The following is a 24,457-nucleotide window of genomic DNA, read 5'->3' on the forward strand; positions in this document are numbered from 1 at the left end:
CCTCACTATCTGCTCTTTATTCCTCTGCTGGGGGAATTTTGCTTAGAGAAAAACAGGAAATCCATCATTTCAGGGGGTGAGAAAGGAAACATTTTCTTTTGTTCAGAGCAAGATTGTCATTCTTTTGCACTTGGCTCAAAACAGGAAGAAAATACACACTCACAAGCAAGCTTTTAACTGAAAGGTTAGCTTTTCTGCAAACTCTGAATTCTACCCGAATCATAGGAAGTTCAAACAGTCTATAGGCACAGGCTTCAGAGATCTGGATAAAGTTACAAGACTATTAAAAATGCTATGGGCTTTAGATTTTGACAGAGTTCAAAAGCTGATACTTTCATTTGAAAGTGTAATTTTCAAAGGAGAAAAGGAATGGTTAAAAGAAAGTAAACAATTTTACTTCACTGGTTTTACTGAAAAGTGTTGGCTATATTTAAGAAGACTAAGTATCTGTGACTTTGCAAAAACATTGTTTTAAATGGTGTGTGATTAGGTGGCTACAAAAAAAAAAAAAAAACAAAAGAAAGAAAGGCAACTAGAACAGTGTATATTCCAGCCAGTATCTTATATTAACATATTTGAACATCAGCTGTGAGAGGATGGCCAAGCAATTTCTTTCTATGTGAGCTGCCTCTTCAACATCGGCATTAGTATCTGATTAAAGCTTGGTGAAAAGTCACTGAGTTATTCCGCTTCTGTTCTTTAACTGAAGGGCCAGAGGGTAGAAAGTTTTGATGAAGCTGTGGACCTAGAAAAGAGTTCCTATCAATTTCTACTTCTCCCAAGTTGTCCGGTCAGGTACAATTTTGTACTTTATCATTCTTCAATTACGGTTGTTTCCTCAGGATGAAGGACGTGACTTTTATGTCTCTATGTAACCTGAATAAATCACAGGGCCCTACGTGACCCAAAATGTGAATGGAGTTGCATCTAAAAGAATGATAAATTTTGGAAGGCTCAGGCTGGCCCGGAAAATTTACACATCCCTCTGCACAGAAAGCTTAACAGAAACTTGATACAAATACCCTCTGGTTGTTGAAAATTCACGAGAGCAGCACTGCCAAGCTCCTTCCCCAGAAACTACACTCAGCATGTCAGCATCAAGCCTCCATAGCTTTGAACTCTTTCTGTGAGCATCTGTGCTTTATCTCAGTTATTTTGGCATCCATTAGCAAGATGTGTCCTAAGGTAATTACTTCTTTGCTTTATGCCATTTTGGCTTGTGAAAAGTTTCATAAGAACACTGTACTTTTGGAGAGGAGGGGAAACCTGTATGTACATATTCCTCTATCCTCGGTTCCTTGGCATAACAACTGCTGAAAATCTTCCCTGCTCTCTCTCATCTACTCAGTTCTTTCATTACCATGATGCTCCCTCTGTTCACTTCCTCCTTCCCTGCCCTGTGGCACACTGCCTAGCCTTCTGAACAAAAGTTGTCTCCAGTAGATCTCTCCCCATCCACAGGCCACTCTAGAAGGGCTAGTAATCCAACAGCTTTATTCCCTCCCCTTGGCAAGTGTGGTTCTTTCCTTACCCTGACTACTCTCTTGCAATAAATTGTCATGAAAACTCTCATTACATTTGAAACCCCCAATAGTACCTAGCACATCCCTAAGGTCATTTTAGATGTTTTAAAACTCTTTGCTAGTTGAAAAATGTGCAGATTTTACTAGTTTCTTATTCAGGAACTACTTCTTTCTGCTCCACATTTTTGTCATGCCATATTAGCAAGAAACTGAACTATCAGTGTACTTTCTGATCTATGAGAAATGTTAAAACAAACTCACATCTTAAGGTACCTAAAATATGATCCATGAGATCAACACTGCAGGGATGTTAAAAGACTACAGAAATATTGTTCTGTATATCAAACTGACAATGGTACCATCCATGGTAACCTGTGCCACAGCCTCTGTCTGAGAATCATGTCCCTCCTCTGATATCCCTGGGTTAAGAGGACATTCACAAATGAAAAAAAAAAAAAAAGAATGCAGAATTCACATACAGACCTATTTCTATGATGAAAAAAATACTATTGGATCAATTATTGATCTTCCACATTAAAAGAAAGTACCAGTGACATAAAGAAACCAAAAATCATTCTTAGAAAAATTGAGGCAATCTGATATTTTTTGGTTGCACATTTGCCTTGAATCACATTTGGCATAGTTCAACAATGCAAGGGTTTGTATTCATTGAACACACTGCAAATGAGTGGCAAAAGACAGAATAGAAACAGTTTCGGTGTATGCTTAGAAAACAATCATAAAGCCATGCTAAGAGGGTCCAGTACAAATCCAGCTGTTCTTTCTCTGCTAGTGAGCAACTGTTTCATTCCTTTTTTTTTTTTTTTTTTTTTACCAATTTCCTATTGTGCTTCTTATAGTAATTTCTCCAGGTTTTTCCCACACCAAGCAACTCTCAACACCAGCTTGGTGTCCTACAACTTGACTCAATTCTGACACTATCTACATGAAGATATCAACACATCCTAGAGGTTAAGGGTTCAGTCACACAAGACTGCCCCCCTCTTCCTTCAGATGCCAATCGCAAGCTCAGGTTTTCACTTGTGCTTCTGACCAACTGGCTATACTTCAGAGGTTCGATGACTCCTTCCTTGGGTTTGTTTAATTCTCTAGAGAGGCTCACAGAACTCGGAGAAACAGTTTACTTACTAGATTATTACCAGTTTATTATAAAAGGATATAACAGCCCAGTGGAAGAAATGGATAGGGCTAGGCATGAGGAAGGGGCACAGAGCTTCCATGCCCTCTCTGAGCTGTGCCACTCTCCCCAGACCTCCATGTGTTCACCAACCCAGAGGTTCTCTGAACCCCATACTTTTGGGGGTTTATGGAGGCTTCATTGGATAGGTATTATAGGTTAATCATTCGTCCTCCAGCCCCTTTCCCCTACCTGGAGGTCAAGGGTTGGGACTGAAAGTTCTAACCCTCTAATCAGTTGGGTGGTTCTCCTGGCAACCAGCCTCCATCCTTAGGTGATTTCCAAATGTCATCTCATTAACATAATGAGAGACATCTTTTTGGCCCTCATCATTCAGGAAATTCCAAGTGTTTTAAGAGCTCCCTGCCAGAAACAGGGATGAAGACCACATATATAATTTTTATTATAAATCACAATATCACACAGGCCTTCTCCCTATTCCCAAGACCACAGCTCATGTTTGGTCTTCAAAACACACCTATGAGAAATCTCGCTTTATATTTTCCTGAGAAGATTGAGGGGCATCAACTTCTGTGTCTTTTCTCCTCTCCACATCAAAGTATCTATCACCACATTTTTACTACCATTGTATAACCTCAAGAAAGATATCCTCTTCTCCTTTGGTTCATCACCCTACCTTTGTTCTTGATTCCATTTTGACCCATTTCCCCTAAAACTTTGCTCCATCCTTTATACCAGGTGTCATTAACTCAAAGTTTGATATTAGCCTACAGACTTGATTTTTGGTCTGCGTAGAGTTTTGTTTTGGTTTGGTTTTTCAATGCTTTTAGACAAGACACACAGTCTTTTTGTAAAATTTTGTTTTTATTGAAGTGTAGTTGATTTACAATGTTGTGCTAATTTCTGCTGTACAGCAAAGTGACTGTTATACACATATATACATTTTTTTAATATTTTTCTCCATTATGGTTTATCCCAGCATACTGAATATGGTTCCCTGTGCTATCCAGGGCACACACGCTTGACTTTGTCTCTACTCCCACTCTTTCCTACTGAATTACATTCACTAGCTTCAGTTATTTAACCACCTAACCAGACCATAAAGGCATTTGAGCTGCTGACCCCTGCCTTACATCTTCAGGTCTTTTCACTGGCTCCTTTGCTTCTGTTTACATTCTCAGATTCTTCATATCCTAAAAACACAAAATATCTCTTCTCTGGACCTTGCCATCCCCTGAAGGTACTATCTGATTCCCATGTTTCTTTGTACCACTCTATGTCATCACTTTGGCATCCTATGCTATTTCCCATTCACCCTGCTTCTGAGTAAAGAAAATACACACACACACACACACACACACACACACACACACACACACACCAAGATTTGGATTCTAAAAGTGAAAGTATGTAATACATATTAATGAATTACGGACCCAGCTCTTTTACTTTACCAACTTTGAATAATAATTTAACACCTGAGATTCAGCTTGTTATGAGGATTAATGTCTTTCCTGCATAGTGCACAGGGTTGTTTTAACACAGTAAAGGAATAATAATAGATTCTATTATTTATTGTCTGTGGTGTGCCAGGTTCTGTGTTGAGTGATTTACATATATTATGCCATTTACTTTTTGCAATAACCAAATGAAGAATATTCCATTATCACCACCACTTTGAAAAATGATAGTGAAACTTAGGAGTTAAAGTAACTGGCCCAAGCTTACACAATGAGAAAGAAGAAGAGCCACAAAAAAAATACATAACTCACAGGAAAATATTTGGATATTTCTTTTAAGCCCTGGGTATGAGCAAATTGTTTTAACTATATTAGTCCAGTGTAGAAAGAAATTAACATAGCTATTAGCACCTTGTGTCCCTTAATGTCATTTAGCTCTATCTAGATGTAGACCCTTACAGTACTTTTCTCAGTATTCTGGAACCACGTAGAACTTCTTTTTTAGTGCTGTATCTATGTCCCTCCTCCTTCACATTGGCCTTACCACTTCTAAGGATAGACAAACATGAAAGAGGACATCTGTTTTATCCCTGAGTACAGCCTCTTGCAGGTCCAATGAATGAATTACCACCTGAGAACAGTGCTCTTGTAATTTAACCACAGAGACATAAATTTCAATTTCTCCTTGTTTCTCTTTCACTAAATTCTAAGAATTACAACAGATAGGAAAATTGCAGTTATCTGACAATTCTGAATACCTTAATTGTAAACTCCAGCCAGGACATGAAACTTACCAATGAAACTGCTCTGCTCATATAAAGCTGTATTAACTAAAAAGGTCAACTTTGTTTTGCTATCTTTTAATTTTTTTAAATACCTATACTGACTCTCACACAAAGAAGCACAAAAGATTTCCAACAGGAAATGAAATGGGTCACCCAAACATCTAAGTCCTTCAGGTATTCTCACTGGATGAAATATCAAGATTGGCAAGGCAGGTGTAAAACATAAGCAAAGTGGCTTGATATCAAGAATGATGGGAAGACCTTCTGCTCCTCTCCCTAAATCTACTTCCATATTGTTGCCTGGGTTAGAGATGCCTATAAGCCAAGATAAACATTTTCATTCTACATTAAGACCCAAGGCTGAAAAAGTAAAATATCTCAAGAGAGACAACACATAAACTTACCTTTTTCACACTGATGTAAAAATGACTGATATCAGATCTTTCCCTGAAAGCAGACTTTTAAAGGAGATGGAAAGTTTTGAGAACTGCTTTTATCTCAGCCTTCTTATTTCCCAAAATGATGGATATCTTCACTTGCATTCCTAGTTTAGTCAAACTTAGTGATTGGCTACTTTAACAAGCCTCTGAAAGCTCCAAACATGAGGCAAAATGTTTGTTCCGTATCAAGATACTTCTTGCTGCTGTTACCTTATATAAACTGTTCAAGTTCTTGGTCTTAATCCTGACCCTTTGTAGCAGAAGCTGTTGGTCTGTTTCTGACTCTGTGATGCCCAATTTCTTTGCCTAAGTTCTAAATTTACTATTATTCACTGTGCTCCTTAATATCTGTGTGATTTTTCCAGTCTTGTTTGACCACCTGATTGCCTAGTTTTCATCCCAGATCTGCTCTTTTTGAATGAATCCTCTCTCTGGACCTATTTCAGACTCCTTGTTCCAGACAGACCATGAGCCTGATGGCAGTGCCTATCCCCGAATCTATTTCTCCATTTTGCATCAGATATCCAACAAAAGCTTGACTTTTCTACTCTGTATGAAGTAATAATAGGCCCACGATAGAGCAGAGAGGTGTCTACAAATCTGAGCATCTCTTGTCTTACTTTAAAAAAAGAGAATAATGCTGATAGAAGAAGCAGTGAAGCAGTACCAGGCAGCAGTTAGGCATGGGAACTCTTGAGTCAATCTGCTTTCAAATTATAGGTTCTCTCTTTACTAGTTTTATGATATTAGGTAGAATATGAGACCAGTGTGAAAGAGTAAGGAGATGGACACATGACCAGAAAAGAAGTTCTACATGGTTCCAGAATGCTGGGCAATGTACTATAATAATTTATATCCAGATAGAAGTAAATGTCTTTAAGGAACAGAAGGTACTTGTAGCTATGTTAATTTCTTTCACACTGGGTTAATATAGCTACAAAATTCAACATGTACTCATACCCAGGGCTTAAAATAAATACACAAATCTACTCAGTCTTAGCTTTTTCATGTCTAAAATGATGATAACAATACCATCTACCTCAAAAAGCTGTTGTGAACATTAAATGGCATATTTAGGTGAAATATGTAAGTGCTCGAAAAATGCAGTCTGGCGACAACAGGGTTAATCTCTTTGGTTTTGGCTGAGAAGAAAAATAAATCACAATCCTAAGTGATTACCAAGAAGGTCTGAGGTTGCTTCCAGCTTGTTCAGCACATGAGTATGTTTAAATTGCAATTGAGGGTACCAAATATTGAGGGTGCTCACTATTGAGGTCAAGGCCTCAATGGTTGATTTAAGCAAGATCATTTGCATCTCTTTGTGTTTTACAGTTTGTTGAGCTGTGTTTGCCTAGTTGTTCAAGATTTTATTTTCTCTTCATTCCCACTTTCACTTTAAAGGATTTTGTCCAATATATGGCTTTACTCCAAAGGCATAGTAATGTGTGCCTCTTATTGTACCATTTTCCCAGGGTAAAAAATATTTGGTTTTGTTTTTTTTAAGATTGCTTGGAGGTAAGGTCAAATATCTTGAATAATATTTGTTATGCAAGGGAATTCAATAAGATGTATATTTTGCTTTCAGGGAACAGATAAGTCAGGTTTCAAAGACCTCCATAAACCCACATATTTTGGCTGTTGAATTACACTCTAAATAATGATACTAGCAGGGGTGCAGTGGAGAAGAACACTCTTCTTATGCCATCTAACTTTATAAAAACAAACGAAAATCAGCAGGCTTTCTGGGCCAATGACATTCTCTTTCATCTGGGCAGCCTGACACACATGTATCTCCACAAACAGATTGTCCACCTGGGGAGTGTGAGTACAGACACAGCTAATGAGTACACTGAAGGGATTCTCACCAGAGATTGACCTGTGGGGAGGAACAGTCATCTTACCTAATACTGTAGGCACTAAAGAAGAAAACAAAATAAAGCAACCAACGACAACGACAAAAACTCAGGAGGGAGCAAGCTCAGTATGGTAAAAGGCAAGCCATCCACTGATTCAGAGTATTGAATCTTTGCCCCACGCCCAGATACAGGCTCCAACAATAAAAAAGTCACACTTTGGATGAATAATATATTGGGGGTTATCAACTTCTAACAAAGCAGCCAATACAAATGGAAAACACAGAGATACACAATTAGAGATGGGATGTCTCGAATTGAGCTAACTATAGTGACTGTCAGTGACAAGTCTTTAAAGCAACTGTAGGTTTTAGGCAAAGGACACAAGGAGATATCATCAGTAGGGGAGGCAACACAGACTTTGTAATGTTCTTATGAGCAACAACACATTGCAGGAAGAAATGATGTCAGCAATATCATCTTTGAACGTAAAGGACAGTGAGATACCTAATAGTTGTTGCCCATTTTTAAACCATTCCAATCTCAAAGAAATGTACTTGGGAAGAATTTGGAAAATAAACCTTCCCCAAACCATACTACAAAGAGGCAAATACCATTAGAAACATATTGACTGCTTGGGGCTTGCAACCACCTCTTAGAAACAGTAAAAAGCCCTGGAATCACAAACATTGATATCAATGAACTTTTGATCTCAAAATATTATGGGGAAGCTCAGCAGCTACTTTCAAATTTTATTTCCCTTCTTCTGTAACTGAACAGAAAAAAATATAATTTTTGGAATATTAAAAGGCCCTAGTACAGATTGTAGCATTAGAATTTGCCAAATTTCTATTTTTAAAATGAACGTGTCCTTATACAAGAGGCCATAAAAAGAGGAGGTCTGAAATTAATATGGGTTTTTAAAATTATGGTTAAAAAACACATAACATGAGATTTACCCTCTAAACAAACAGTTAAGTGTATAGTACAGTATTGTTAGCTATAAGCACAGTGATATACAACAGATCTCCAGAACTTTTTCATCTCGCTTAACTGAAATCCCTCCCTTCAAGCAACACCATTTGCTTTCTATTTCTATGAGACTGACTACTATAGATACCTCTTATAAGTGGTATCATACAGTACTTGTCCTTCTGTGACTGGCTTATTTCACTTAACATACTGTCCTCAAGATTCATCCATGTTGTCACATATGACAGAATTTCTTTCTTTTAATATGTATTTTTTTTTTACTCTCCTGAAACACAATACCTCTGAAATATTTAGATTCTGCAAATAAATTTACTTGTAGTCTGAGCACTTCTCATTCAACACCTGTAAGAACTAAGCATGTTTTTGTCCAAGATATTAAATTTTATCATTTTCTATTCAAAGTTAAAATAGCAGTCACCCCTCACTAAAGAGATTAAGGTGAATTGACACTTTTGTAAGCTCTTTAATAATGAAGAGACCAACAGAGTGTATACTTGCTCATAGGGATTTAATGAGTGCAGTAATCTGGCAATTAAGAGAATAAACAGTTTTTATAGAATCACTCTGTTTTTCACTTGATAATGAAAATATATGTGACTATTTGGATTTTCAGAAAACAATTACAAAGATCCCAGAAAAAAAATATGCAGTAGATTAAAGAATATATTGAAAAAAAGAGAGACAGGAAAAGTAGATTAAATAGGTAAGAATGATATGAAATGTATGCTGCAGCTAACATTTCCAGATGTCATCAATTTTCTATTCATGCTTTTTCCATACTTCCAATGCCAACATCTTAATGAGACTAGGGATTCTGAAAGAAGGGAGCAACTTTGTGATCATTGTACTACAATGTTATGATTCACTGTAGAATATGTTTTACTATTGTAACATTACTATTATCTAAATAATTACCACAATTTGGGCTTAATCTACAATCCAATTAATTAAATATTTATTGAAAATCTTCAGTGTACAGAACACAGTATCAGGCACTATGGAGAGGCTAAAAATGATTGAAGAGACAGTTTCTACTCTTAATAGTTTATGGTCTAGACATACAACATATTTTTATTCTGTGGCTTGAGAGTAATTAATAAATGCATTAACAGGTATAAAATTATACTGAAATGCCTGACTTTCAGCAGTTGATATATTCTGGAAAATGTATACATAAATTAAATTTCCTCAAATTAAATTACTTTTAGAAGAAAACCAGAGACTTAATTAAAGCAATACTATTTTGAAAAGTTTGATAAAGTAAAGTTACTCCTTGATTTGTCTTGTGCATTAATCCATATTTTCACAAATTGGTCTTGCTTCAAGTGAGGTACAAGTATACATTAAAAATCGAAACCTAAGTGCTGAGTGGGCACAAAGACACTTGTCAGAAGTAGGATTACTCCAAGAAGATTTTTAAAATATAGGATTCTTTGTTCAGGTCATAAACAAGTTTGTGAGGGTAGAATGGTTAAAAGGCATGCTGTAGAATAACATTAGAAATTAGAGGATCATACAACTGTGACCCCAGACAGAATTTGGTCTACAGAGATCAGTAGGCCTGTGGTTGGGGAAAGGGGAGAGTGGGACAAACTGATCCCTAGTTGTGAGTGTGACTGATCTTCTGGTCTACAAGAGGCTGGGAAGAAGTTGAAATAGTAGGTGAGTCTTCCCCAGCTGTGAAGCCAGGAATGTGCAGTACTTACAGCCTACCTGCTTTAAAATCACTAGCCTCAAGAAATAAACAACACTTCACCATTCAAGACTTATGAGACTGCCATTATGTAGAGAACACCAACAAATGTGCCTCACCCTAATGAGCTAAAATTGGAAAACAGCAAATCCAAAGGACCTAGCACCAGGGAGATGAATATCACTCAGAACAAGGAGAACACATGCCCATCAAAAGAAAACCACTGGGTAATTTGCCAACTAAACAATTGAGTAGACACATTTAAGGAGAGGATAACATCTATTGAGACCCTAATTAGGAAACTAGAAATCAAAAGAACAAATACCTAAAAAAAAAAAAAAATACCTAAAGCTCAAAGCCAATATATAAAGAGAAAGAAATTATGGGAAAAAGGTAAGAACCTCTGAAGGTAGATACAAGGTGATTTAATATACAAATAATAAGTGTTCCAGAAGGATATCAGGAATAGATGGAAATGTGGCAATAATCAAGCCAATAATACATAGAGGAAAATTTCCCTGAGCTGGAGAAATATCTAAGCTCACAGACTAAAAGGGCTCATAAAATTCTAGCCAGAATTGGTAATAGAAGACACACATATAAAATTACTGAACTTTGAGTATAAAGAGAAAAATCTAACAAGTTTCCGTTCATTCAAGAAATATTTATTAAACATCTACTGTGTCAGTCACTGCTCCACGAATTGGAGAACAGTTCTTCCTTCATGGACTTGATATATTCAAATCCATTGTCCTCCTCTTTCTCTGTCTTTTCCTCAAGGAAAAGCCCTAAAACTGGACATTTACACCTCCATCAATTTCCTACAGTTACCCATACAGTTGAATGTGGCTGGAAAAAAAAGTAAGACCATGCTGACAAATTTCACTTAAAATTCATGACCACTAACCTTGAGTGGGTCCCTAATGCTTCCCAATAATTCTACCACATTTTTTCCAATTTAGTTTACATCTCTCCCAGATGACTATTTCACACTTCCAATTTTTTCAAACTTCCAACCACCTTCCTTCCTTCCTTCACTCTCAGCTGATCACCTTCTTCCTCATTAATTAGGAAAATGTAAGCAATCAGAAGATAATTGCTCTTTATATTGTTATGTGATAATTACCTTGATGCAGTGGTGTCTACCAAGCACACTACCAGGAAAACTCTCCAAGAGATCACAGAACAGAAAAGCTCACATGAAAAAAAAATTAAGATTTTTTAATCATATGATCTATTAAATTGATTTAAAACAAAACAAGAAGCACAGGAAAAGAAATCTGGCTTGTCAGCACACCTAGGATAGGATGTAAGTGATTGGATGAACCACACTAGCTGAATCCTTGGTTACATAATGTTCATATGTCCTGTCCCTCTGTTGCATCAACTTTCCCCATGATGGCATGGTTATGAGGACCAGAGATGAGGTTGGAGAAAAGGGAGGGAGGAGGCATGAACAGAAAGCATCTATGGCTTGCTTTACAAGAAAGATGCAGAAGTAATTGTGTTTGGCTTGGCCAATAGCTGTAGCTCACCAATTACCTTGCTGAACAACTATGGTTTTATCTTTGCTTCTTGGGCACAGCACATATGGGGTCAGAGAGGAACTATACTGAGCACTATCAGTGAATGGCTACTTTAGGGATGACATAGCTGTTAATCCAGATGGTGCATTATGGTACCTTATGATGTGATCTTTCCATTCTTTTCTACCAAAAAGTAACACTCTTGTTTGATCCATCATATATTCCATTTATTCTATCTTTAACATATCTATTTATCTTTAATTTGTCTTACTAACATAGTGCCTATGTTTAACACATCTTAGAAATTCTATCTGTATTTAACAAGCTATTTACTTACTCATAACTTATACTTACCATACCTCATGGAATTTGTTTGCATCCTGTAAGTTAATTGCTTCCTTATTATTTCATAATTAAAACTGTCAAAACTGTCAAGAGTATGAGATTCCACACAATATTCAAACTCAGTTAGTTTTCTGTAATTTGTTGTGGCAGAAGATGTGAGATTTCTGGTCAGTGATAAAGGAGAGTTTATTTCCACAACAATGGCAGTAGCCAGATATCATAATTTCCTTACACCAGTTTCTTGAGCTGCAGTTCCAGCAGGGCAATGCAACAAGAGCCAGGTGAAGCCTACACACATAGTGGATTGTATTAGGAGAGGAAACTCAAGTTTGGAGAACCAGAATCTTTTATAATGGGCTACAAGCAGATCTATCTTTGCTCCATAGGAAGACATTATCTTTATCGTACTGAAGAAGAAATAAATCGGTCCTTTTTTCTGGACAGAGAGCATTATCTCTATTTCAAGATTGTGTGCTATAAAACCAACCTTGAAAAAAATGTATCTATTCTCAAAATAGGCAAAAACAAAAGAGACTCATGGAGAATTATCTCCCTCAAAACAATTTTTATGAGTTTTATTGATCCTGTTTGTTCTTTTCATCCTCTGTAGCAGAACTGAATAGTCTCAGCTAATGCATCAAAACACATATTATACCACCTACATCTACATCCTACATCTGTGCCTATATATTCTCCCTTTACTCCATAGGCTGAGGTGAACTATTCATGCTCTTATATAAGGCCAGCAACCCCATCCTCAATATTCGTTTATTTACCCAAGGGCTTTATTCCTCTCCTAAATCATAAATTATTTTCTGCACCTCTGGCTTCCCACCATCAGAATAACAAAACTACTGTATTTTTTCAATTAAAAAAACAACCTGTATTGACTTCACATTTTATTTTAGGTCATCCTTACATCAAAACTCTTCATAGAGCTATCTATACTTATCTCCAATTTATCTCTTCCCATTCTTTTTGTGTTGCATCTTCTTGATGTAGTGATCCCTTTATTATTATGAAATATCTCTTTTTGTCTCTAGTAATTTAACTTGTCTTAAAGTCTGATGTTAATATAACTACTCCAGCTCACGATGGTTATTGTTTTCAGAGTAAATCTTTTCACATTTTATTTGTTTCTTTGATTATAAAGTGTCTCTTGAAAGCAATATATCATTGAATATTGCTTTTTTTATATCCAGCCAGATAGTCTCTTTTGATTGGTGTGTTTAGTCCACTTACATTTAATATAATGATTGATATGGTGAAATTTACATGTGCCATTTGCCTTCTATGTGTTTCATGTTTATCTTTTGTTGTTGTTCCTCTATTTCTTTTTTATTGCTTTCTTGGGCAAATTTTTCTATGAAGGGACAAATAGTAAATGTTTTAGGCTTTGAGGATCATATGTTCTCTGTTGAAACTACTCAACTCTACCATTGTAATATGAAAACAGCCATAGATAATACATAAATCAATGAGCATGGCTGTGTTTTAATAAAATTTTATTTATAATATGTGGCCCACAGGCCATAGCTTGCCAAACCTTATGTGAAATACTTTTTACTATGCCATTTTAAGTCCTCTGTAGTATGTATTTTAAAAAATATATATTTAAAGAAATTTTTAAAAATTTTAGTGGTTGCTGTAGGGATTACAACATACATCTTTAATTTATCTCAATCTATTTTAGGTAGATTTAACTTTAGGTTAATACTGACATAATTTTGGTAAAATATAGCCACTTTGCTCCCATATAGCTCTAACTCTTTTCATTCATTCCTGTAGATCCAGATTAGCATCAGGTGTCATTTTCTTTTACTCTGCAGGACTCCCCTCAGTATTTCTTATAGGGTAGATCTTTTAGTAATTAATTCTCTCAATTTATATTTCCATCTAGAAAGTCTTTATTTTACTTTCAATTTTGCAGAATAATTTCTCTGGGTATAGAATTCTTGTTTGATAGCTTTAATTTTTTTTTCAGTTCTTTGAATAATTTACTGCCTACTGGCTTCCATTGTTTCTGATGAGAAGTCTGCAATTTGTTGTTTCCCTATACAAGATAAGTTGTTTGCTCTTACTGCTTTCAAGGTTTTTTGAATGTCAGCAGTTTGTGATTTGTAGGTGTGGTTATTTTTGTGTTTATATATATAATATATATAATATATTTATATTACTTGAGGTTCATTGCCCTGTTTTTCTGTAATCATATGGCAAAATTTTGGCCATTATTTTATTAAATATTTTTTTTAGTCTTTTTCTTCTTATCTCTCCTTCTAGGATTCTTTGTCTTTTTTTTTTTTTTTTTTTATGCGGTACGTGGGCCTCTCACTGTTGTGGCCTCTCCTGTTGCGGAGCACAGGCTCCAGACGCACAGGCTCAGTGGTCATGGCTCACGGGCCCCGCCGCACCACGGCATGTGGGATCCTCCTGGACCGGGGCACGAACCCGTGTCCCCTGCATTGGCAGGCGGACTCTCAACCACTGCGCCACCAGGGAAGCCCCTAGGATTCTTATTATGCACAATTTGGGATACGTTGTCCTATAGGTGTCTGAATTCTTCCATGTTTTTCCTATATTTTTCACTCTGTGTTTCAGATTTCTTTTGCATTATGGATGCTTCATATTGAGTTCTAGAAGATACATTTAATTTTTTTTCATAGTTTCTACTTCTCTGTTAAGATTTCTATGTTGAACCATTTTTCTTCAAAATTTTTGTTAATGTTTTGGACTTTTTAAAATTTATTTTATTGAAGTATTGTTGATTTACAATGTGTTAATTTCTGCTGTACAGCAAAGTGATTCAGTTATACAAATATATACTTTTTTATATTCTTTTCCATTATCACAGAATATTGAATATAGTTCCCTGTGCTATACAGTAGGACATTTTTGTTTATCCATTCTATATATAATAGTTTGCATCTGCTAATCCCAAACTCCTAATCCATCCCTCCCCCCATCCCCCCTCACCCTTGGCAACCACAGGTTTGTTCTCTATGTCTGTGAGTCTGTTTTTGCTTCATAGATAGTTCATTTGTGCCCTCTTTTAGTTAATTTTTTGGACATATTTAAAGCAGCTGCTTCAAGGTCCTCAATTATTAAATACAACATCTGGGCCCACGCAGAGTCAGTTTCTATTGACTATTTTTTTTCCTGAGCATGGGTTGTACTTTGCTATTTCCTTGCATATCTAGTAATATTTTTGCAAAAATTGGGTATTTAAATAATATAGCAACTTAATATTCTTTTTTATTTTTCTCAGGGTTGTTTTTGTTTTAGTAACTACATGGACTTAAATCGTGGACTCTGTCTCCCTCACTGTAGCTACTGATGTTTTCAATTATTTTCCTTTTATATTTAGTCTAGCTTTCAACGCATCAACCCTTTATCTGCATAGCTTAGTGGTCAGCTAGTTTGGGTAAAGGTTTCATTTACACATTTTGAGCCTGAAAGGCATCCACCCAATGCCAACAAATCTGTGAGTGAGTTCATGAGTTCATTTAAATTTGCTGTCAATTATCAAATCTCCCTTGGCTTTCATTTGCGGCTGGGCTCTCTGGAGACTTCCTTATACATGTGTAATTTTCCTTTCAACCAGGGATGTGATTGAAACACATTTTCACTTCTCTTGATCTCTCATTTCTAGAATCTTCCCATTAAATTTCTGGCTGGCCCATTAATTATCCCAATTCTGTGGGTTTAGACCAAAGCTGTGGGTTCCTTTTATTTTTCCAAACCTAAGAAACCTATATTTGCCAGAAAAGCTATTGGGTTTTTACTCCCTCTCCCCCATAATTAAGTTCCCCTTTTTGGCAGCAAATTTTCTGGTTTTCATGAGTAGTCCCTGAATGTTAAGATACTATTATTCTTGCTGACCAAACAAATTGGTGGAGAAGTGGGGAGGAGATCTTCCCCAGGCAAGGAGACCATAAACTTATCTCTGCTTTTACTAAAAGCTCTTGCAGTTTTTCAAGAATACACACTTCTCAATTTCTTGTTAGACATTGCTCAATTTCCAGTGCCTTAAAATGTTTGTTTTTACTATATTTTCAGTCTTTTATTTTGCAGAGAGAAATCACCAACTTCTTCACACCTCCATAACCAGATGTCCCTCTAACATTCTCTTTGACAACTTTATTTAGATTTTGCCCTCAATACTCCATCAAAATTTGTCTAAGTCACCAATAGTCACCACATTGCTAAATCCAATGTGGTGGATTGGATTGAAACACTTTATTTGATCTCTTGAGCAACAGTCTTCTCTTTGAAAATTCACTTGCATCACTGGTTATTCCTTATCAGTCTTCTTGGTTTACTAATTCTAATCTTCATGACAGTTAAATATTGGGTGACCAGAGGGCTCAGTCCTCAGATTGCTTATCTTTCTGATCTACCATCACTGCCTGGATGGTCTCAGCATGTCTCATGGCTTTAATAGAACCTAGACATTGAAGATCTCCAAATTTTGTCAACTTTCTCTAACCAGGAAAATAAAAAATATAAAACAATAATATAAAATATTTTTTTTTTATTTGTTTGCGGTATGTGGGCTTCTCACTGCTGCAGCCTCTCCCGCTGTGGAGCACAGGCTCTGGACGTGCAGGTTCAGCAGCCATGGCTCACAGGCCCAGCTTCTACGTGGCATGTGGGATCTTCCCGGACCAGGACACGAACCTGTATCCCCTGCATTGGTAGGCGGACTCTCAACCACTGCACCACCAGGGAAGCCCTAAAATATATTTTTTTAAATAAAGATGATTGCAATAGAATCAAGTATATCAGTCACTATATTAAGTGTGAATAGAGTGACTTCTCCCCTTGAAAGACTCAAACTGGTGGATTGGAATGAATTAAAAAAACACATCTCACTAAGATGTTTCTACAGAAAACATTCTTAAAACAAAGTAATAATGAAAGGGTGAAAATAAAGGAATGGGCAAGAGGATGTCAGAAAAATGCTAAAATAACCAAGAGTAACATTATTAAAAAATTAAAAGTAGAATTTAACTTTAAAATCATCAAGTAAAGTAAAAAGCATAGTTAATATAAAAGGTGAAATTTACAAAAAAGATATATCAGTCATATAATTCTTTGCAATGAAAAATATAAATGTATTAAACAACACTTGCTATAAATTCAATAAGAAATTATTTTTAAAATATGACTATAGTAAGAGACATCAATATATCTCTTTCAGAGGTAGACATATTAAAAGGCCAAAAATAATTTAATTCTATATCATAATATTATAATGCCTTTCACTATATATAGCATATATAGAACTTCATCTCCCTCAAATAGAGAGCTTCTTTCCACATGTCCATTGAATATTTTTTAAAATCATGTATTTTCCCCAAAATACAAAATGTAAGTCCTTCAAAAGATACTATGTGCAAGCCACATTTTCTGTCATAATCCAACAAATTAGAAACAAATTTTAAAACAAATTACAGGAAGCCCCTTCACTGGTGGAGATGGGGGGGTGTGGCAGGGGAGAAGCTTCAGAGCCACAGAAGAGAGCATAGCAACAGGGGTGCAGAGGGCTAAGTGGAGAGATTCCCACACAGAGGATCAGTGCCGACCAGCATTCACGAGCCTGAGATGTTGATCTGCTCACCCGGTAGGGCAGGTGAGGCCTGGGAGCTGAGGCTCTGGCTTTGGAGGGCAGAGCCCAGGGAGAGGACTGGGGTTGGCTGCGTGAACACAGCCTGAAGGGGGCTAGTGTGCCACTAGCAGGGAGGGAGTCCAGGAAAAAAGTCTGGAACTACTTAAGAGGCAAGAGACTGTTGTTTTGGTGTGTGTAAGGAGAGGGATTTAAGAGCACCACTTAAACGAGTTCCAGAGATGGGTGCAAGCCACGGCTATCAGTGCAGACACCAGAGATGGGCATGAAACACTAAGGATGCAGCTGCAGCCACCAAAAAGCCTGTGTGCAAGCACAAGTCACTATCCACACCTCCCCTCCCAGGGGCCTGTGCAGCCCACCACCGCCAAGATCCCGTGATACAAGGACAAGTTCTCTGGGAGAACACACAGTGTGCCTCAAGCAGTTGCAACATCACACCGGCCTCTGCTGCCACAGGCTCGCCCCGCATTCCATACCCTTCCCTCCCCCCAGCCTGAGTGAGCCATAGCCCCCCTAATTGGCTGCTCATTTAACCCCATTCTGTCTGAGCAAACAACAGATGCCCTAAGGCGACCTATACACAGAAGCAGGACCAAATCCAAAGCTGAACCCCAGGAGCTGTGCGATAAAAGAAGAGAAAGGGAAATTTCTCCCAGCAGCATCAGAGGCAGTGGATTAAATATCTCCACAATAAACTTGACATACCTTGCATCTCTGGAATACCTGAATAGATAATGAATCATCCCAAAATAGAGGCAGTGATCTTTGGGAGCAACTGTACACTTGGGGTTTGCTCTCTGCATCTAATTTGTTTCTGGTTTTATGTTTATCTTAGTTTAGTATTTAGAGCTTATTATCATTGGTAGATTTCTTTATTGAATTGGTTGCTCTCTTCTTTTTTTTGTATATAGAGAGATATTTTTTTTTCCTTTTTAACTTTTTGTGAGTGTGTACATGTATGCTTCTTTGTGGGATTTTGTCTGTATAGCTTTGCTTTTACCATTTGTCCTAGAGTTATGTCTGTCCATTTTCTCTTTTGTTTGTTCTTTAGTATAGTTTTACTGTGTGTTATCATCGGTGGATTTTTTTAATACTTTTCAATTTTTTTATTTTTAATAATTTTTAGTCTAATAACTTTATTTTATTTTATCTTTTTCTTTCTTTCTTTCTTTCTTTTTCCCTTTTCTTCTGAGCTATGTGGCTAACAGGGTCTTCGTGCCCTGGCCGGATGTCAGACCTGTGCCTCTGAGGTGGGAAAACCGAGTTGGTGACAGTGGTCTACTAGAGACCTCCTGGCTCCACATAATATCAAACAGCAAAAACTCCCTAAGAGATCTCCATCTCAACACTAAGACCCAGCTCCACTCAAAGACAAGTACACTACAGTGCTGGACACCCTATGCCAAACAACTAACAAGACTGGAACACAGAGCTTCGTTGGTGGCACAGTGGTTGAGAGTCTGCCTGCTGATGCAGGGGACGTGGGTTCGTGCCCCGATCCAGGAAAATCCCACATGCCACGGAGCGGCTGGACCCGTGAGCCATGGCCACTGAACCTGCACTTCCAGAGCTTGTGCTCCACAGCGGAAGAGGCCACAGCAGTGGGAGGCCCACGTATCACAGGAAAAAAAAAAGACTGGAACACAAACCCACCCATTAACAAAGAGGCTGTCTAAAATCATAATAAGGTCCCAGACACTGAAAAACACACTACCGAATGTGGTTCTGCCTACCAGAAAGACAAGATCCAGCCTCATCCAACAGAACACAGGCACCAGTCCCCTCCACCAGAAGGGGCGCAGCCAACTGAACCAAACTACCCACTAGGGGCAGACACCAAAAACAATGGGAACTACGAACCTGAAGCATGCGAAAAGGAGACCACAAACACAGTAAGTTAAGCAAAATGAGAAGACAGGGAAACACACAGCAGATGAAAGGAGCAATGTAAAAGCCCACCAGAGCAAACAAATGAAGAGGAAATAGGCAGTCTACCTGAAAAATAATTCAGAGTAATGATAGCAAAGATGATCCAAATTCTTGGAAATATAATGGAGAAAATACAAGAAACGTTTAACAGGAAGCTAGAAGAACTAAAGAGCAAACAAACAATGAGGAACAACAAAATATATGAAATTAAAAATTCTATAGAAGGAATCAATAGCAGAATAACTGAGGCAGAAGAACGGATAAGTGACCTGGAAAACACAATGGTGGAAATCACTACTGCAGAGAAGAATAAAGAAAAAAGAATGAAAAGACTGAAGACAGTCTCGGAGACCACTGGGACAACACTAAATGAACCAACATTCAAATTATTGGTGTCCCAGAACAAGAAGAAAAAAAGAAAGGACTGAGAAAATATTTCAAGAGATTACAGTTGAAAACTTCCTAACATGGGAAAGGAAAGACTCAATCAAGTCCAGGAAGCCCAGAGAGTCCCATACAAGATAAATCGAAGGAGAAACGTGCCAAGACAAATATTAATCAAACTATCAAAAATTAAATTCAAAGAAAAAATATTAAAAGCAGCGAGGGAAAAACAACAAATAACATACAAGGGGATCCCCATAAGGTTAACAGCTAACGTTTCACCAGAAACTCTGCAAAACAAAAGAGAGTGGCAAGACATATTTAAAGTGATGAAAGGGAAATATCTACAACCAAATTTATTCTACCCAGCAAGGATCTCATTGACATTCGATGGGGAAACTAAAAACCTTACAGACAAGCAAAAGCTAAGGGAATTAAGCACCACTAAATCAGCTTTACAAAAAACGTTAAAGGAACTTATATAGGCAGGAAACACAACAGAAAGAAAAGAACTACAGTAACAAACCCAAAACAATTAAGAAAATGGTAATAGGAACATACATATCAATAGCTACTTTAAATGTAAAAGTATAAAATTCTCCCACCAAAAGACATAGACTGGCTGAATGGATACAAAAACAAGACCGGTATATATGCTGTCTACAAGACACCCACTTCAGACCTAGGGACACATACACACTGATAGTGAGGGGATGGAAAAATTTATTCCATGCAAATGGAAACCAAAAGAAAGCTGGAGTAGCAATTCTCATATCAGAAAAAAAGAGACTTTAAAACAAAGAATATAAAAACAGACAAAGAAGAAGACTACATAATGATCAAGGGATCAATCCAACAAGAATATATAACAATTGTAAATATTTAGGCACCCAACATAGGAGCACCACAATACATAAGGCAAACACTAACAGCCATAAAAGGGGAAATCAACAGTAACACATTCATAGTAGGGAACTTTAACACCCCACTTTCACCAATGGACAGGTCATCCAAAATGAAAATAAATAAGGAAACACAAGCTTTAAATGACACATTAAACAAGATGGACTTAATTGATATTTATAGGACATTCCATCCAAAAACAACAGAATAAACATTCTTCTCAAATGCTCATGGAACATTCTCCAGGATAGATCATATCTTGGGTCACAAATCAAGCCCTGGTAAATTTCAGAAAATTGAAATCACATCAAGTATCTTTTCCGAACACAACACTATGAGACAAGATATCAATTACAGGAAAAAATCTGTAAAAATTTCAAATACATGGAGGGTAAAGACTAAACTAATATATAACCAAGAGATCACTGGAGAAATAAAACTGGAAATAAAAAAAAATATCTAGAAAGAAATGACAATGAAAACATGATGACTGAAAACCTATGGGATGCAGCAAAAGCAGTTCTAAGAGGGAACTTTATAGCAATACAATCCTACCTCAAGAAACAAGAAACATCTCAAATAAACAACCTAACCTTGCACCTAAAGCAATTAGAGAAAGAAGAACAAAAAATCCCCAAAGTTAGCAGAAGGAAAGAAATCATAACGATCCGATTAGAAGTAAATGAAAAACAAATGCAGGAAATGACAGCAAAGATCAACAAACTAAAAGCTGTTTCTTTGAGAAGATAAACAAAATTGATAAATCATTAGCCAGATTCATCAAGAAAAAAAGGGAGAAGAATCAAATTAATACAGTTAGAAATGAAAAAGAAGTAATAACTGACACTGCAAAAATACAAAGGATCATGAGAGATTACTACAAGCAACTATATGCCTATAAATTGGACAACCTGGAAGAAATGGACAAATTCTTGGAAAAGCAGAACATTCTGAGACTGAACCAGGAATAAATAGAAAATATAAACAGACCAATTACAAGCACTGAAATTGAGACTGTGATTAAAAATCTTCCAACAAAGAAGAGCCCAGGACCAGAAGGCTTCACAGGTGGCTTTTACTAAATATTTAGAGAAGAGCTAACAACTACCCTTCTCAAACTCTTCAAAAATATAGCAGAGGGAGAAACACTCCCAAACTCATTCTACAAGGCCACCATCAACTTGATACAAAAACCAGACAAAGATATCACAAAGAAAGAAAACTACAGGGCAATATTATTGATGAACATAGATGCAAACCTCCTCAATAAATTACTAGCAAAGAGAATCCAACAGCACATTAAAAGAATCATACACAATGATCAAGTGGGGTTTATCCCAGGAATGCAAGGATTCTACAATATGTGCAAATCAATCATTGTGATAAACCATATTAATAAATTGAAGGAGAAAACTATATGATCATCTCAATAGAGGCAGAAAATCTTTCAGCAAAATTCAATGCCAATTTATGATAAAACTCTCCAGAGAATAGGCACAGAGGGAACTTACCTCAACATAATAAAGGACATACATGAGAAACCTATGGCCAACATCATTCTTGATTGTGAAAAAATAAAACAATTTCCTCTAAGATCAGGAACAAGACAAGGTTGCCCATTCTCACCACTATTATTCAACATAGTTTTGGAATTTTTATCCACAGCAATCAGAGAAGTAAAAGAAATAAAAGGTATCCAAATTGGAAAAGAAGTGAAACTGTCACTGTTTGCAGATGACAAGATACTATATACAGAGAATCCTAAAGATGCTACCAGAAAACTACTAGAGCTAATCAATGAATTTGGTAAAGTAGCAGGATACAAAATTAATGCACAGAAATCGCTTGCATTCCTATACACTAATGATGAAAAATCTGAAAGAGAAATTAAGAAAACACTCCCATATACCATTGCAACAAAAAGAATAAAATACCTAGGAATAAACCTACCTAAGGAGAAAAAATACCTGTATACAGAAAACTATAAGCCACTGCTGAAAGAAATTAAAGTTGATACAAACAGAAGGAGAGATATACCATGTTCTTGGATTGGAAGACTCAACATTGTGAAAATGACTATACTACCAAAGCAATCTACAGATTCAGTGCAATCTCTATCATACTACCAATGGCATGTTTCACAGAAGTAGAACAAAAAAGTTCACAATTTGTATGGAAACACAAATACCCTGAATAGCAAAGCAATCTTGAGAAAGAAAAACAGAGCTGGAAGAATCAGGCTCCCTGACTTCAGACTATACTAAAAAGCTACAGTAATCAAGACAGTATTGTTCAGGCACAAAAAACAGAAATATAGATCAATGGAACCAGACAGAAAGCCCAGAGATAAACCCAGGCAAATATGCTCACCTTATTTTTTTATAAAGGAGGGAAGAATATACAATGGAGAAAAGACAGCCTCTTTAATAAGTGGTTTGGGGAAAACTGGACAGCTACATGTAAGAGAATGAAATTAGAACACTCCCAAACACCATACACAAAAATAAACTCAAAATGGATTAAAGATGTAAATGGAAGGCCAGACACTATCAAACTCTTAGAGGAAAACATAGGCAGAACACTCTATGACATAAATCACAGCAAGACCCTTTTTGACCCACCCCCTAGAGAAATGGAAATAAAAGCAAAAATAAACAAATGGGACCTAATGAAACTTAAAAGCCTTTGCACAGCAAATGAAACCATAAAAAAGACGAAAAGACAACCCTCAGAATGGGAGAAAATATTTGCAAATGAAGCAACTGACAAAGGATTAATCTCCAAAATTTACAAGCAGCTGATGCAGCTCAATATCAAAAAAAAAAAAAATCCAAAAATCGGCAGAAAACCTAAATAGACATTCTCCAAAGAAAATATATAGATTGCCAACAAACATGAAAGAATGCTCAACGTTACTAATGATTAGAGAAATGCAAATCAAAACTACAATGGGAGGCTTCCCTGGCGGCGCAGTGGTTGAGAGTCTGCCTGCCGATGCAGGGGACACGGGTTCGTGCCCCAGTCCGGGAAGATCCCACATGCTGTGGAGCGGCTAGGCCCATGAGTCATGGCTGCTGAGCCTGCGCATCTGGAGCCTGTGCTCCGCAGTGGGAGAGGCCACAACAGTGAGAGGCCTGTGTATCGCCAAAAAAAAAAAACTACAATGGGGTATCTATCACATCACACCAGTCAGAATGGCCATCATCTAAAAATCTAGAAACAATAAATGCTGGAGAGGGTGTGGAGAAAAGGGAACACTCTTGGACTGTTGGTGGAAATGTACATTAATACAGACACTATGGAGAACAGTAAGGAGTTTCCTTAAAAAACTAAAAACAGAACTGCCATATGACCTAGCAATCCCACTACTGGGCATTTACCCTGGGAAAACCATAATTCAAAAAGAGCCATGTACCACAATGTTCATTGCAGCTCTATTTACAGTAGCCAGGACATTGTAGCAACATAAGTGTCCATCGACAGATGAGTGGGTAAAGAAGATATGTCACATATATACAATGGAATATTATTCAGCCATAAAAAGAAACAAAATTAAGTTATTTGTAGTGAGGTGGATGGACGTAGAGTCTGTCATACAGAGTGAAGAAACTCAGAATGAGAAAACAAATACCATATGCTAACACATATATATTGAATCTAAAAAAAAAAATGGTTCTGTGGAACCTATCGGCAGGACAGAAATAAAGACATAGACATACAGAATGGACTTGAGGACACAGGGAGGGGGAAGGGTAAGCTGGGACGAAGTGAGAGAGAGACATGGACATATGCACACTACCAAACGTAAAATATATAGCTAGTGAGAAGAAGCTGC

Source organism: Delphinus delphis, chromosome X, assembly GCF_949987515.2.
Source record: "Delphinus delphis chromosome X, mDelDel1.2, whole genome shotgun sequence".
NCBI classification, from domain to species: Eukaryota; Metazoa; Chordata; class Mammalia; order Artiodactyla; family Delphinidae; genus Delphinus; species Delphinus delphis.